General features: G+C 37.1%; 1 protein-coding gene across 11 annotated transcripts in view; it reads left to right on the top strand.

Annotated features, from left to right (window-relative positions):
• Positions 1–16,207, top strand: part of plce1 (phospholipase C, epsilon 1) — a 76,303-nt gene that overhangs the window by 14,474 nt on the left and 45,622 nt on the right. The window contains exon 1 of one of the 11 annotated variants that reach the window (XM_052570527.1): positions 8,470–8,542. The exons of the other annotated variants lie outside the window; for them this stretch is intronic. The gene's annotated coding sequence lies outside the window, so the exon portion shown is untranslated. Of the gene's footprint in view, positions 1–8,469; positions 8,543–16,207 lie in introns of those variants that run through there. 11 annotated transcript variants of the gene reach the window in all.

Below are 16,207 nucleotides of genomic sequence, written 5' to 3'. Positions count from 1 at the left end.
GATATTAGAAAAAAGGAATGGTTAAAGAGAGGAAAAGTGGATCGAGAAAGACAGCCTGATTCTCTTTGTGGTTCAATAATATTGCATGAGGATTCTCTAGAGAACTGAAGTCTATTATAGAAAGTGCATACACATGCCTGAGGACTTATACTGGTGGTGACTTGTAGCACGTCCTGTGGTTTCATTACGCCATAATTTATGGATGGCTTTATTAGGCCACTCTCTTCATAACATTGTCTTTAGTGTTCGTGAGGTTATTTTATTGTCCAGATTTGAATATGAATTGGCATTTGAAGAACTTTGGAACTTTGTGTTTTGTATTCTGGTGCAAGTAATTTTTACAGTTCAGCTAGGCTATGAAGATATATACACACTATAATTTTTTTTGAGGGATGAAATGGGGGCTTGTTTGTGCAGTTGCATATTTTCTCAGTTTTATTTATTTATTTATTGATGTTAGGTTTGTAATTGCTTTATCTGCGGATTTTCCCATTCTCTGGCTGCCACCGAGAATGATGGGAAATATACTTTTGTTGCACAAGCCTGTTGCCTCATAAACGGGTTAAGGGAGCAGTATTTCAATGGAAAGTTTATAGCGCTTCTTTATCAACATTCAACAGTACACAGAATACATACAAATTGTACCACCACAATGAACATGTAATCCACTTACAAAGCCAGGACTCAAAGTAAAAAAAAAACCTATAACTCTTCATCTTCAGATGTGAGACTGCTGGGGTCAACCGGCGAGCATGTATTTCAGAAAGTTTCCCATGGGATATTTGCCTGTCCTTCCGGACTTTAAATGAAATGACAGACTGCTCCTTCTAATTAAGCTGAGCTTGTTCTTTTAATGTGTTCTTGAGCTTTTACTGGTGTTTGCGCATGGCCTCAAATGTTGACACTTAGGAGTGTTTTTAAGGCAGGCCTTTACATGGAATGCAAGAGGCATCTGCTAATCGTCTCCATTTGTGATTATAGCAGCAGTAGGGAGGAAGTGCAGAGTTGAATCTCTGACCTCCCCCGGCCTTGACCCCTGGTGGTCTCTCGATGGACACCATAGAGGAGTCAGACGAGCTCATGAGATCGCAAGTAGGGGACAGTAACCACAGTGTTGTTTGTGGTTTATACAACAGCAATGAGATTATACATGGCTTGTGCCTTTTTTTCAAATGAATGTTTAAATGGTTTCTACAAAAGAAAGTAAGTTGTACGGGTTTGGAATGACTGGTAAATAATGACCGATTTTCACTTTACATGAACTGTTCATTAAATTTTGTTTGGGTTGGTGTGAAAAGAGAGAATATGTTTAAAATGGAATTTACTACAGCCCTCTGTGGTATTAAAGGAAATGAGGCACATAGAGGTCGCCTGTCCCGCCACAGGAAGATTAACACTGCCTTATGATTGGCTGATTAGCACCTGATGGAATGAACAGCAGGGCCAGAGATCTCCAAACATGTAATGACTAAAAGTTCTGTCAATGACCTAAAAATAAAAAAAAGCAGATGAAACATGCAAGAAGGTAATAGTGTGGACTAGAGTTTCCTTAGATATTTAGCTTTGATTTTAAAGAGCATGAGCAGAAAAAAGAACAGTATTGAGGTAGCTCTTCTGAAGCTTTTCAATACAATCTTTAACAATAATATAATTAATAATAATCTGATTATTCATTTTAGTTCAAGTTTAATTGTATAGCGCATTTCACAATAAAAATTGTTGCAAAGCAGCTTTACAGAAAATTTTAAGTTTCTAATTCGTGGTGGGCAGTATGACCAAAAATGTATATCACTATATTTTTCACAATTATCCCAGTTTCAAGGTATATGATGGTATTTATTTTTTACTGCATGACCGGATGTAAACCACATTTTCTACCGATTTAAAGAGGAAATAGGCTAGTGCAGTAGATTAACTTAAAATGCCCTATTTTAATATTTTAGAAAAATTCCACTCTAAAAAGTGACGAAACCTGACCCATTAATACATGTTAACCTCATTTATAATCGTGACATCATCTGATAAAATCCGCATGCATGTACAGTGCTCATATTTATAATTCCAAACAGTCAGTAAGCAACAGGTGCTTGGAAACGCTGTTTTGTACTCATTATTGACGAGTCGGGTGTAGTACGGCCAGCTGAAAGTGATGCCTCTCTGCCGCTCACTGCTCAGAACAGACACAGAGAGATGACACTGCGCTCGCGGGGCAGCACTGGTGTCATCTCCAACTAAATCATAGCTAAGGTTTATCCAAAAAAGTCGCAGGAGCTGATGGCAGCGGGCGGTGGATATTTTTGGAGATCTGTGGATATTGTGGATGAGTTCTTCTGTGTCATCATGTTCTACTAGTTCTCCAGCTTCAGTTTTGGACCTTTCACGCTGTCCTCGCCACAGTGCAGCATTGAAAAGAGACCCCTCTCAGACACGATACGAACATTATTTAAATGACACCGGTATTGCAGTATTTTAAAAATTCATATTATAAGAAAAATAAACACCATTATTCGGTGTGAACCGGTATATCGCCCAGCACTAGTTCTAATTTTAAATATCATCTGTTGATCATCTTTAACCAGTTTGTTTGTCTAAAAGAGCACTAAAAAGAGCTTATGTTACATAAGGCTGTGAAATTACAATTTATGAGAGCACATTTACTTATTGCCTCACTCAGCTTGCTTAGCTGTAAAGCTGCATTTGCATTACAGTGTCGTAAAAGGAAAAAAAATCAGCATTTGGTCATGCTGGACCGATATGTTCGTGAAAAAACAAAAACAAAAAAGAAGCTTATTACTTATTACTAATTTTAACTTGGTAAAAGGACTCAGTCAAAACAATGGAGCTATCATCATGTAAGTGTTGCTACCATTTTCCCCCGTATATAAAAAAACCCCGCGATGATATGGTTAAACAAGTGACAAAATGATACACCTCGACACATTCCTCTCATTCTTGGCAAAGCAAACCAGCCCCAGAGTTATTTCTCTCATGGACAGAGACCACCTAGAAAGTCTCACAATCAGCAGCCCAAACCACATCATATCCTGACTACTGGCAGGTATTGATAAGACTAGCACACTAGAGTCAGTAAACCATCGACACGCCAAACAAAACACAGGACGAGGCTAGGGGGAGGGACGCGGTGGCCATGATACTGCACACAAAGTGCCTTGTGTTTCTGAGGACTCAGGACACACAATGAGCCATTTAGAGGAGTTTCTCTACACTTCATATTCATAAAATCAAGGGCTGCAAAGCGGGTGTTCGTGAACATTCTTCTGAATTAGACACTATACGATTCCATGGACTTCCCACATAGCGACCATATCAAAGCTGCAAGTCCGTATCAACTGCACCATTTAATACAGGTTAATATTTACTTCAAATTCTTAGGAACCTCAATCGTTCAGTTGTAGGACCGTTATTAGCCAATGCAGATATTCAGCCTTATTATGGAGAATCTGTCAGAGATCTCAGGAATATCATGTTAGTGGGCTCTGCTCAAACTCACTGTTTGATTAGCTGTTTGATTAGCTCTTGCAGAAGTGAAAGGGATTCTGGGCACAAAGTACACATGGCCTTGGACTGAATTATACTGTCTGAAAAGCTGCAGAAGTCAACATAATTTAAAATCGCTTTCGATTTTATTTCTGATGCCTCAATGAATCTTTTTCATTATTATGTGTTGACATCATATCATTTTTGATAGTGGCAGCTTCATTGATTTCTTTCTTAATATTTCTATTAATAACTTTCAATAACATTATATAATATATAATAACGTCTATAATCGTTTATGGAAAATACAACAAATAGCCTATAATCTTTGCATTCTCATTTGCCCCAATGTGTTTCTGCCATATACTATTTGAGATGAATCAAATATACAGTATTAGGGCTGTGCAAAAAATCAAATGCGATTTTCATGCGCATTTCATTAGTAAAGATGCTCCTGTAATTAGAAGTATATCTCCAGCTCGTGGAACCTTCTGGAAGTACGATTGGGCTCGTTTTGGACTAGTTTTGAGAAGCAGCTGGGCAGGATTGGTTATGAAAACCTGGCAACCTTGATCTGAACGCACGTGCTGGAGATATACTTCTAATTACAGGAACATCTTTACTGATGAGATGTGCATGAAAATCGCATTCGATTTTTTTTGCACAGCCCTAAAATATATGCAACATAAATGTAATTTTACAATTTTTATGCTAGTTAGAATGTCTATCTGCACTTATGGACATGCTCTTTCTGTAACAGTGCATTAAAGTATTGGCCTCTAAAGCACAAAGAATTTACAGAAGTGTTAAATAATAGATTGGCACTAACGTAGACGTCTTGCACTTAACTGTATTTTATAATAAAAATGATTCCAGGCCCTCACTGCACTCTTTTAAAGCCAGTCTGGACAGCATGTTGTCTTGACACTATGCAATCATCTCATACCACTGAAAGTCAAAGTCTTGAAAAAAATTGAATTTTACAGTGAATCATAAATATTTGAAAATACTTCTTATACACACACACACACACACACACACAGATGCAAGGGAAAGCAAACAAGCTTGATGTATATACCTAACTCTTAGGTCAAATACAAGGCAACATATTCAGTGACATCCCAAAGGAGATGGCAGATAATTTGAAGTGACATCCATTTTTGCTAATCCATTATTCATGTTCTAATTATTAAATCGAGTAACTAGGATTTCATTGAAATGACTGAAGGCAAATGAGTTGCACAGCTCATTCACTCTAAACTGTTGATGGTGTTCAGACTGTTCATACTGAAATGCTCTAATCTTGATTGATGGGGGTTATCCTGAGTGTTTTGTCTTAACCTGTTGTTTGTAATGTCCTCAGAGGTTTGCCGGCAGTTGAGGGTGTTACTCAGGGAAGTTGTGGTTTACCGTTGTCTCTGTGATTCAGAGCTGCCAGGAATGTGCAGGGCAGGCTGCTTTCAGTCCCAGCTGGACCAACAGCTCAGATTTTAGGCTGCTGATACAGACTGTTGCTCCACTGAAAGACAATAGTGTGTCTTTTTTTTCTAGCTTTTGTCGTGCTATGTGCTGTCTGATCCAGGTCAGATAAATGTGTCAAACACTGTCAAATGATTCATAATAGATCATAGCAGAATCGATTTATTGTGTGTTATAGGTGAATGTAGATGGAAATCAAGTTGAACATGTTTGTTATGTTCTTTGGAGGGTAAGCAATCCTAGCTATGAACTCTGTGTGTGTGTGTGTGTGTGTGTCATGAAAAACAAACACCCAGAAAGGCCTAAGGCACATGCTTTCCACTGCAGGGAGAGTACGTTCTCTTACACCAAACCTTCTGTAAAATCACTTGCTATATATTGTATGTATTATATTGCCACAGCAGTAAAATATTGTATAAAACAATTGTTTACATCATGCATAATTATATTATTTAAATATAATTCTAAACATAAATGTATCATTTATATTGTATATTTTAATTAATTGTAAATGATATATTCAAAATATATACAATTTTATATGAAATTTCAGTTGTCATTGTAATGTATCCTGTGCAGTGTAGTAAAATTATTTTTGACAGTTTTGAGAATCTAAACAGCAACATAAAATAATGAGTGTTAATTTTGGTGAAAATTTGTTTAATTTTCATGAAAAGAAATCCTATATACAAAATATTTTTTCGTTTTTTTCATTGATATTTTTCCTTTTTTTTTGCTTAAATCTGAGTACTTATTTAGGCCCAGGTATTGTTTTATTTTCCTATGAATACTGTATTTTTCTGTGTTCATAACTTGCGTTACTGTCAACCCCTGATCTTAGCATTTATCCGACTGAAGCTTTATGATATGGACCTAAAACTCATTTATGTGTGGTATTTGAAAACAGTTTTTTTTTTTTTTTGTTCTCTGATGTATCCGGTATAATGTCACACCAGAGTGGTTTCTCAGCATTCCTGTCATGTACAGTTGACACAGAACAGTCACACACCTCATCCAACGTCAACACACCATTGATGCCCATTTCCGCTGATGATAGTTTGTACATATTCTCCATACAATTCATTTAGTACAAGTAAACAGTCTGGAAACATGTCCTCATTCTTATTTCTACATTTTACAGTAATAGAGTGCTTTAGTGATGATGTATTTTTGTAGGCCAACCCGGAGGGTTGCATCACTCTGGTTCCCAAAAAAGAAGATTCTCATCATAATGACCTTCACAAATCAACCCAACATTTATGAACATTGAAGCCTAACTGCTTCAGAAGTAAAAGGCTAAACATAGGCCTTAAAGTTTAAACAAACTATGGTTGTGCAATTGATCATATCATGCGCATCTCATCAGTAAAGCCGGTCTTGTGATTATTAGTAAATCACCTTCACCTGTCTCAGATTGAGTGGTTTTCACTACACAGAGCCATACACAGTTCACTGACAAGCTAGGCAAATATTGTGTTTGAAATCGAATGTGATTATGAGGGAAACTTTGCCTAATTGTTAGTAAACTAGGGCCTTGTGTAGTGAAAGCTGCTCAATCTGAGACAGGTGATGGTGATTTACTACTAATCAGTAAATCTGAGACGAGATGTGCATGATAATCAAGATGTGATTTAAAAATAATTTTTAAATATCTATAACACAGACCTTGCTAACCAAATAGCCATTCAAACACCCCACTGACTTCAGGAAGATGGAAGTGAGAGTGCTAATATGATAAACTGATTTCAGGTGAATTCTGGGATGGTTTCTGTACAGTACTGAAGAAGTTCATGTTTCCTGAACACTTGTTGCTTCTCCTTCAATAGCTGCTCTGACTTGGCCATTAAACAGCTTTATTTGTTGGAAACAGTGAATGACTAGAATCATCACATTAATTCAGTCTGCTGTTTCTGGATATGCTGGATCTAAACTATAGCTAACAGACATTGATCTCCATGTGTTTCAGCTCACAGTGAGCTGTGCCACTTGGAGGCAGTGTTCTACAACTCCAGTAACTGGCAGTGCTCTGAACCTAGAGAGAATATTCCAGGTCTTTCTGCTTTGTTCATGTGTTGTGACACAGTTACCGCTTGAGAAATGAGCTCTTGTCACTTACTCACCAAACGCTCAGGAAATCATGGTTGCTAGTTTGCCATTCATTCTCATCTCCCTGAAGGAGTTAAGAGTGCTACTTGACGTCCTTTTGCCATGTTACCTAATCAAACGTTCATTAAGAACATGATTTTAGAGGTCATGTAGGCTGATCCTTTTTTTAAAATTCAACAGGAGCATCTGCATTAATGGCATGGATTCAGCTAAAATGTAAGGTTACAGAATGTCATTTCTGTCTCCTTTATTTTTTGCTCACATTGTGTTTGTAACCCGCTGTCTTGCAGGGAGATTCACTTGAGGTCTTTGCTTATAAGGTTGATATGGCAACAGCAGGCAGCGGTGGTTAATGACAGGGATCTCGCCGCAATCCCTTGATGAAACGCACCGGTTCTGCCGTGGCACAGTCTAATTAGATAATTACACAAACAAGAGTTGTCATCTGTCAAATGAAGGGTTGAGCGGCAGAACACTTGCAGGTGCATATAAGATAAGATAATGTTGTCATGCGACGAGCACCCATTGTTTGTTTGAAAAAGTAAATATTGTTTTAAAGTTTAATATTAATATTCCAAGATTTAATTTATAGTATAATGAAATAATTGTTAAAAAGTTAATGATTAATAAGAAATAATTTCTATATAGTGTAATAAAATGGAAACCTTTTTTTTTACATTATTTTTGTCCGTTTCTGTCATTGCTCAATCTCTGAATGGTTTTATGCTGCTTATTAAAGCATATGTGACAAAGCAAATAATAGAGAATGACTTGGCTTAAACACTTGGAGTCAATACAGCTTTGAAACACTGCTTTCAATCCTTTTTAGATTCTTTTTCGGTCGAGTCTTACATCTTGGTTGTAAGAGCACTAGTGAATTTATGTGGGCAGCTGCTAATTTGCATGGCTTTTGAATATATGTGATAATTTAGTGTTGGCCCGTGACACTTGGCTGCTTTTGATTGCTCTTACTCGAAGTGTAAGTGCATTATGTTTCACGTGTTCTCGTTTGGCGTCTACATTCATGCATTTACAGGCACGATCTGATTATGTGCTACAAATGCCTTAAGAATGAAAGCAGGATTAGAAATCACTTCAGCAAGAGTTGCCTGCCAAGCAAAGAACCAGGAATGTAAATATGAAGTCAGTGCAGTTGTCGTTTGTCATTGGGATAGTCTGATTGAAGATGTTTCTCCTGTGTAAGATTGTATCTGCTTCATTACCTCCATTACCACGGCCCATTTGCCACATATCCAAATAAGGGGAATCGAACACGAACCAAGACATGGTCTTACTCTGTCTTACTTAAGCTTGCTCTCTGTCCCTCTCTCTCTTTCTCTCTTGCTCGCTCTTCTTTTGGCATCTGTATTCTATCAGGAAGAATGAGAATACACTACTCATTATTAGAGAACGTGGTTGACGATGCATCACCTGGTCCGAATGGGAATGTTTGGAAACAGTAAGTTGTTCAAGGTTATTTTTCCATAGATATACTGTACTTTTCAAAAGTTTGGAAACAATGGTTTTTAAATGTTTTTGATTACGTCTCTTATGCTTACCAATGCTGCATTTATTTGATCAAATATGCAGGACATTACAATTTAAAATAACTGTTTTCTATTTTAATATATTATCAAATGTAATTTATGTGTGATGCAAAGCATAATTACTCTAGTTTTCAGTGTCACATGATCCTTCAGAAATCATTCTAATATTTGTTGCTCCATTATTGATGCTTAATATTGTTATTAAAAATGGTTCTTATTATCAGTGTTATTAATATTATGTGATGCTATTGTACTATTGTGGTTTTTCAGGATACTTTGAAAGAATTAATTTGAAATGGAAACTTTTGTATCATTATAAGTTTTTACTGTTTTGATCAATTTAATGCATATATGCTGTATAATACCAGTAATTTCTATTAAAAACAATCACACACATACCCCAAACATTTGAATGGAAGCATATCATGGTTTTTGCGTAAATATTTGGTAGCTGTCTTCAACATAAGAAGAAGAAATGTCAGCTTATTAGTATGATTTCTGAAGGATCATGTGACACTGAAGACTAATGATGATGAAAATGCAACTTTGTAGCACATGAATAAATTACATTTTAAAATGTATTGCAGATAAAAAAGCAACTGTAATACCATTTCGCAATATTAGTGTTTTTGCTGAGCACATAAATGCAGCACTGGTGAACATTAGAGACTTCATTAAAAACAGCATTTCCAAATTATATGTATATATAATATCAAATATAATCTATGCCTTGAATAAATGGATTTTGGATGATAACACGAGTGTCTAGTTTGGAGTATTTAGGCATTGCACTTCTACTTGGGCTTTGTTAGAATTCCAGTTAGTAACATGATCTTTCTGTCGTGAGGCTGCAGAACAGGGTTTGGAGTGAAGGTTTCAGTGTGACATCATGAGAAACAGGATGAGATAACAGCGTCCCACAGAGAACCTCATTTCTCCCTAATAAGTTCCAGATTCACTCTGTCACTGTGCGCTTGTAGCTTTATAGTGCTGGAAGAAATTCAGATGTTCTCTGCTCTTAACCCTTCTGTTTTTACCCAGAGGCCCCTTTAATATCTCGAAAAGCATACTTAACGTTTGAAGCATCAGGATGATGCGGCATGACTTTGCCAAATCATACGAGAATGGCTTCTAGCAAAATGTCAAGTTGATAACATCAATCACTCATCTGTGATAACATTAATCTCACATCTACTTGGTGTTGCTGCAATCCCAGCTAGAAAACTAAACGTTTTTGGAGACTGTAGCCATCCCCTCCTAAAAAAAAGATAAATGCGTTTCATATCAGTCCATGTGCATGTGTGTGACTAATTTGTGGTAAACCAAAGGCATAAAACTGTAATGATATCTGTCTTAAAGGTTTTAAATAGGTCAGAGGATCATTCTAATAGAACTTCGAGAGAATTAGAGGTTAATTTCAAAATAACTTTCATTATTAATCTCAAATGGATAGTTTGCCCAAAAAAGAAAGTTCTGTCATCATTTGCTCACCTTTGTCAAGTGATTGAGCTCCAATTTTGTTGGGTTAGGTCAAGACTTTTTTTGGTTATATACAACATTATATGCAGGATACAACTTGCATATAAATGTTTACCTGGTCAGCTGCTTAGATTGTGGATTAAATATATAATAGCTGGTAAAAATGGTAAAACTAATAAAAATAATCAATGACGTAACAAGGCATTTCTGTTGCCAAATGTACAGAAATGTGCAAGAATAGGGAGTACAAAATGCAGTATGTTACAAGACAAACACATCTAGAAAGTCATCAGCATAGGGTTTGTAAATGCAGGGCTCTAGATTAACTTTTTGCACTGGTTGCACTTGACTTGTGTGCAACTTTTTTTCTTAGGTGCACCAGCACAAAAGTTAGGTGCACCCAAATTTTCAACCGCATCACATTTAACACTGCAGTTTTACAAGTTCATTTATTTATTTTTTTACATTGCTGTCCATATAGGCAATTTTGAATTGTAGCCTAAAAGATTAACTAACAATCTGGTCAGCATAACATTCTTTATTGAAGCACAATTTCTCAAGATAGATGAAACTTCTCAAGATAGATGAAATGAAAAGCTCTTCAAACTGATGTCTTATGGACTATCCTCCATTGCAGTCACATGCAACTTGGATGGCCAACTTCTGTATTTTGGCCTTCTTGATCTTTGGTCTTGGCTAAACCAGCTAGCCACACTCTTTCTAGCATCAAAATCTTATCACATCTTCCACTGTGTCTGAATGAAGGGATGCTCTAGTGTCTGATTTGAACAGCTAAACAGTCCCTAAACAGCTTGTACTACTGTTTCAGCTGCTAAAATAGTTCAGTTTTTTATGTAATAGCAGTTGTTTCATTCTGAGTATACATCCCTACCGTTAGATGTCAGTTTTTATCTCTGAACGACGGTGAGAGTGACAGGAAATACTAACATTAGGGCTTGCCTCTACATTGTATGTTACAATTGTAAACTTAAGCTGTGAACCTGTAAAGTAGGATGTATGTATGTGTATTTCCTTCAAGCACTTTAATTTATTTTTTACTAAGGTTTGTTTATAGTGGTGTGTTCTTACAACACATCCTTCTTACACATCCTTGCGACACAGACTCAGAAAACTCCGAAAAGTTTATTAGTAAATAATTCAAATATCTCCTTACTATTTCCCCCTGTCACATTTATGGTATTTACTTTTGCCAGTGCATTGCGACAAGCTTAAGCCTATTACATGTATTTGAATGCAGAACTGTTCAGCTGTGCTGCTGCTGACCGGACACTAAACACCATCGAGACACTCTTGATGCAGGGCTGTAGTGTCTGTTGTTGAACCCCAGGGAGACTTTTTTTTTTTTTCTCTCCTCGAACGGCTGGTCGCACCAGTGCGGCCTCTGATTTTTATTTTTTTTTGTCGCACCATTGATAATCAGGTCGCACGTGCAACAAAATTGGTCACACTCTAGAGCCCTGAAATGAAAGCAGAATTGTCATATTAGGGTTAACTATCCCTTGAAAGTCAGTCTCAGTAGAACCCGAGGGCTAAAACAGACTTTTACTCTGCCTTTTCAGCTGGAGTATAAACATACAGTACAAATAGTGTCTGATCTCTGGCTCTCTCTTCTAGTCTTTGCCTCATGCACAGTCTTTGCATACACGTGCTGCAAGCACACAGCCAAACACAGAAGTGCACAAGCCAGGGAACTGAGATAAGTGATCGGAGAGGGCATCCTGGGGTTTGTTGAGACGTCCCTATGTGAAATACAACAGGAGATTATAAAGCGCTCGGCCCCACCTCTCTCTGCCTTGTGCCAGAACAGCATCGAGTCCTCCTAAGACATCAGGGTCATTGCTCCTTAACGGCCTGAACCTGCCTCCAGGCTTACAGCAGCCCGGTGGCCGCATCCACACTAAATCTCACATGTGACTCTTACACAAGAAAAGCTGCGGTGGACTTAGTTTTTAGGGGCCCAGGGATCATTCGAAGGTTCTGAGGTGGATTTACAAGGAGTTCAGTAAGTAACCTAAAGGTTTTTTTAGTAATTTCTCCTTGATTAAGTGTTTAACTTTGAAGAATGTGACTTGTGATGTCTGCTTCTTTCTGTCAGTTGAGAGTTTATTATTAACCGCAGGCTGAATAGGAAAGCGACATGGATTGTTGAAGGTTCACTATTGAAATGTAAGAATCAGTTTACAAATCTGCAAGATTTTCACTATAGACATCGTGTCCATTTAGTTGAGTCTTGAGATTTGAATAGGTTCACGCTGAGCTCTGAGTGAAGGAGCCTATCAGCAGTCATTGTTAAGTGTGCAGTTTGCTGAACAGATTTACGGTCCCCCTGTGCTTCAGTTGAATTGTGGGAACTGGCCTCTCTATTGTCACTCACTGGTGCTGCTCAGAGCCATTTACTGTCTGACAACAACAAAGCATTTTTGGGGTCTTATGGGTGTTAGACGTAAGCAGCTGTAACATGATGGGCTTTGTTTCTCAATATGGCAACAGTGGTGAAGTGATGGACGGTCCATTCCCAGCATTCCTTATCAGAGGTTAAGAACTGAAGATCCCATTTTTCATTGCTTACATCAGACGGGTGTAACAAATCTTATTCTCATTCCCAAGACTTTTTAAAAGTGTCAATCTAATGTTTTTCATTATGAGACACATTATAAATGTTTGATTTAAACCATTGTCCATCATGAAATTACAGTTGCATGAAAAGTAGTTAGTTTTAAATAACATGTCTGTATTTTGACCTTCTGTAGCAAAATCAGAACAACAATCAGAAAGATGTGTGATAATAGATACTTTTACAATTATTGGTTTGGCAGATGCTCTCAAATGAATTGTAGTTATTACAAAACAAAATACTTGTTGCACATTTTTCAGAGTCTATTACCACATTAATTGAAATTGTAAAGTGAAATAATTTGAAAACTTTATTTTAAAAAACAAGCAAACAATCATATTTCATTTTCTTAAATATTTGTTGACTACATTCATCATAAAAAGTGTTCCACACAGCTCTGGATGTTGATAAAGGCCTTTTGTGTAAGTAAAAATATCTATCATTCGACAGTTAGTGAAAGCTAGAGATTAGAGTTCATAAAGTTTTATGTATGGATATTTTTTCTTACAAAAATGCATTGATTTGGAGGCCTTTAATAAACCCCTTGAGTCATGTGGAGCACTCTTTATGATGCATGGATGCAGCTGTTTGGACTTCAAAATCTTAAACCCCATTCACTGTCATTTATAAAGCTTGGAAGAGCCAGTATATTTTTAATGTAACTCTGTATTCATCTGAAAGAAGAAAGTCCTATACACCTAGGATGGCTTGAGGATGAGTAAATCATGGGGTAATTTTCATTTTTTGGTGAACTATACCTTTAAGTTACAGTAAAATAAAGGCTATACAAAAATGATGAATAAAAGTTTTTCCCAAACTAGCCTCACAAACATACTTGTCTAAATGTAATATTTATGTATTTGAATTGCTTATAAAATTTCCATCCAATTGGATTAGGCAGATTTAACATGAACGTAATGTGATGCATATGCCAGTCATACACAAATAATCAAGGTTTAGGGCTAAACAATTATAATTTTGTTTTCATGTTAATATTATAATTTTTTAGTTGTAAATAACTGCTTAACTGTTTAGGTGGGTTTAAAGGTTTATAAAAATAGATAAAAAATATAAAATGGCTCTTATCTTATTTAGTTAGATCTACTGAAGTTGAAGACCAACATGTTCTGAAGGGTAAGCACCTCTATTGATTATTTGTTGTAAAAGACTTTAAAATGGCATTTTAACCTTTTTATGTAAAGTGCTCGGGGTCAAGAGACTAAAATAAATCAACTAAATAACAAAACCAAAAGCCAATATTTGCTACCAAACATAACAAACACCTGCTGTTCTGACAAAATAGGATAACATAGGTTCCTCCCTTGTTGCACGTAGTTGCTCCTGCCAGGTGCGTAACCCCATGGACAGAATTGTTCCATTTGACAGCTGGAATCTTGTGAATGAGACTGAACCATAGAGAACGCTAAAACTGGAACCCCGCCACAAGCTGTCGAACTCGTATCGCTCCAGTCATGTTTCCATAAGGGCTTTTTCTAATATTAAAAAAAATAAAAAAAACATTCCATGCGTATACTTCTCCTCATGCTTTCTGAGCCTGGGTTGTTTGTAGGATACTGGATAGCAAGAATAATTTTTCCACTGTAGAGTGCCTGATAAATGGCATGGGCCTTATGCTTTACCTAACATTGGTTCTCTCACGAAAAGATAATCTGTATCAGCAGAGATATTTGTGTTTCAGGCTATCTAAACAGAATAAATTGATGTGTGATTGGCCCAAGCCAGCATTGTCTGGAAAAGAGGACAACACTGGCATGGATGCAAAATATTTAGTCAGTTCTGAAGAAGGCCAGACATCCATCCAGTGAGAGGGAGGCGGGGGGTCATATAAGACTTCAGATCAGGACGAGATTTGGGATGGCTCTCTGCCCAGATGAAAGGCCTGTCATGATGAAGAAAGTAAAAGCGGTTTGTTTTCCGGTCAGTCCTGCTTTTAAAAACTCTTTCAGTCTTCCAAACAATAAAAAAGGATTAACATAATCTGTTTTTATGCAAGGTAAGAACAGACCTGAGTGAATTCTAAGTTCTGAGAGTTCTTATGTTCTCATTTTCATTCTTTTGGAAAGTAATGATTAGAAGTCCTGTGTAGTTCTTCATATTGTGGCTTGTTCTTGTGGAAACCTTATCAAAGAGTTGCTGGCACGACTCTAACCTCAACACATGATTGTTCTTGGCAGAATGTGTGTCAAGTTTGATTAATGCATTGAGGAAGTTATTTGTTCGTCCCTCAGGAATATGACTGCTGTATAGTCTGCTTTTAACGCAGTAAAAGTGGGGTGACTGTGAGGTTTCAGCTTAAACACAATAACTGGGATTTATTGGGAAGTTCACCTTTCAAACTATGTCACATTAGTTTAGGAAGCTTTCACTGCAGAGGCAAAGTAAAGGCCCTGATGTACGTGTTCTTTGCTCAGGGGTATAAAGAGGTTCAAAAAACTGTTAGGAAACATCCCAACACCATCCACACTGCCCAGAGCTGCATTTAGATGAATATGTGAATATGTGCAGTGTGTTTTTCTCAGTGACAAAATAAACACAACAAACATTTCAGTGGAGAGCAGTTAAAGGTTAGTTCACCCATATATAAAAAATATGTCATTAATGACTCACCCTCATGTTGTTCCAAACCAGTAAGACCTCCGTTCTTCGGAACACAGTTTAAGATATTTTAGATTTAGTCTGAGAGCTCTCAGTCCCTCCATTGAAGCTGTGTGTACGGTCTACTGTCCATGTCCAGAAATGTAAGAAAAACATCATCAAAGTAGTCCATGTGACATCAGAGGGTCAGTTAGAATTTGTTGAAGCATCGAAAATATTGTTAATTTTGGTCCCAAAATAACAAAAACGACGACTTTATTCATCATTGTCTTTTCTTCTGGGTCTGTTGTGAGCGCATTCACTGCAGTGTAGTGATGTCTGGTTCGCAAACAAATTCCTCGATGTAACCGGATCTTCTTGAACCAGTTCACCAAATCGAACTGAATTGTTTTAAACGGTTCACATCTCTAATACGCATTAATCCACAAATGACTTAAGATGTTAACTTTTTTTAATGTGGCTGACACTCCCTCTGAGTTCAAACAAACCAATATCCCAGAGTAATTCATTGACTCAAAAAGTACACTGACTAAACTGCTGTGAAGATGAACACCGAGCCGAGCCAGATAACGAACAAAAGACTGACTCATTCTCGAGTCAAGATCCGTTTCTGTCAGACTCATCCGATTGTGTGATTCAGCGTGAAGCAGATCGAAACACAGAGTGTCTGAACTGAACTGATTCTTTTGGTGATTGATTCTGAACTGATTCTGTTCAAATGACGTCATTACATCGAGCGCAAAAGAACCGGTGAATCGTTTTCTTCAAACGGTTTATTGAATCGAACTGTCCGAAAGAGCTACTGGTGATTCGAAAACCGATGCAACCGTATCTTGACTCGAGAACG

The sequence above is a fragment of the Carassius gibelio genome, chromosome B12 (assembly GCF_023724105.1).
Source record: "Carassius gibelio isolate Cgi1373 ecotype wild population from Czech Republic chromosome B12, carGib1.2-hapl.c, whole genome shotgun sequence".
In the NCBI taxonomy this organism is placed as follows: Eukaryota; Metazoa; Chordata; class Actinopteri; order Cypriniformes; family Cyprinidae; genus Carassius; species Carassius gibelio.
The sequence above is the reverse complement of the archived record's forward strand: the minus strand, read 5'-3'. Positions and strand labels throughout refer to the sequence as shown.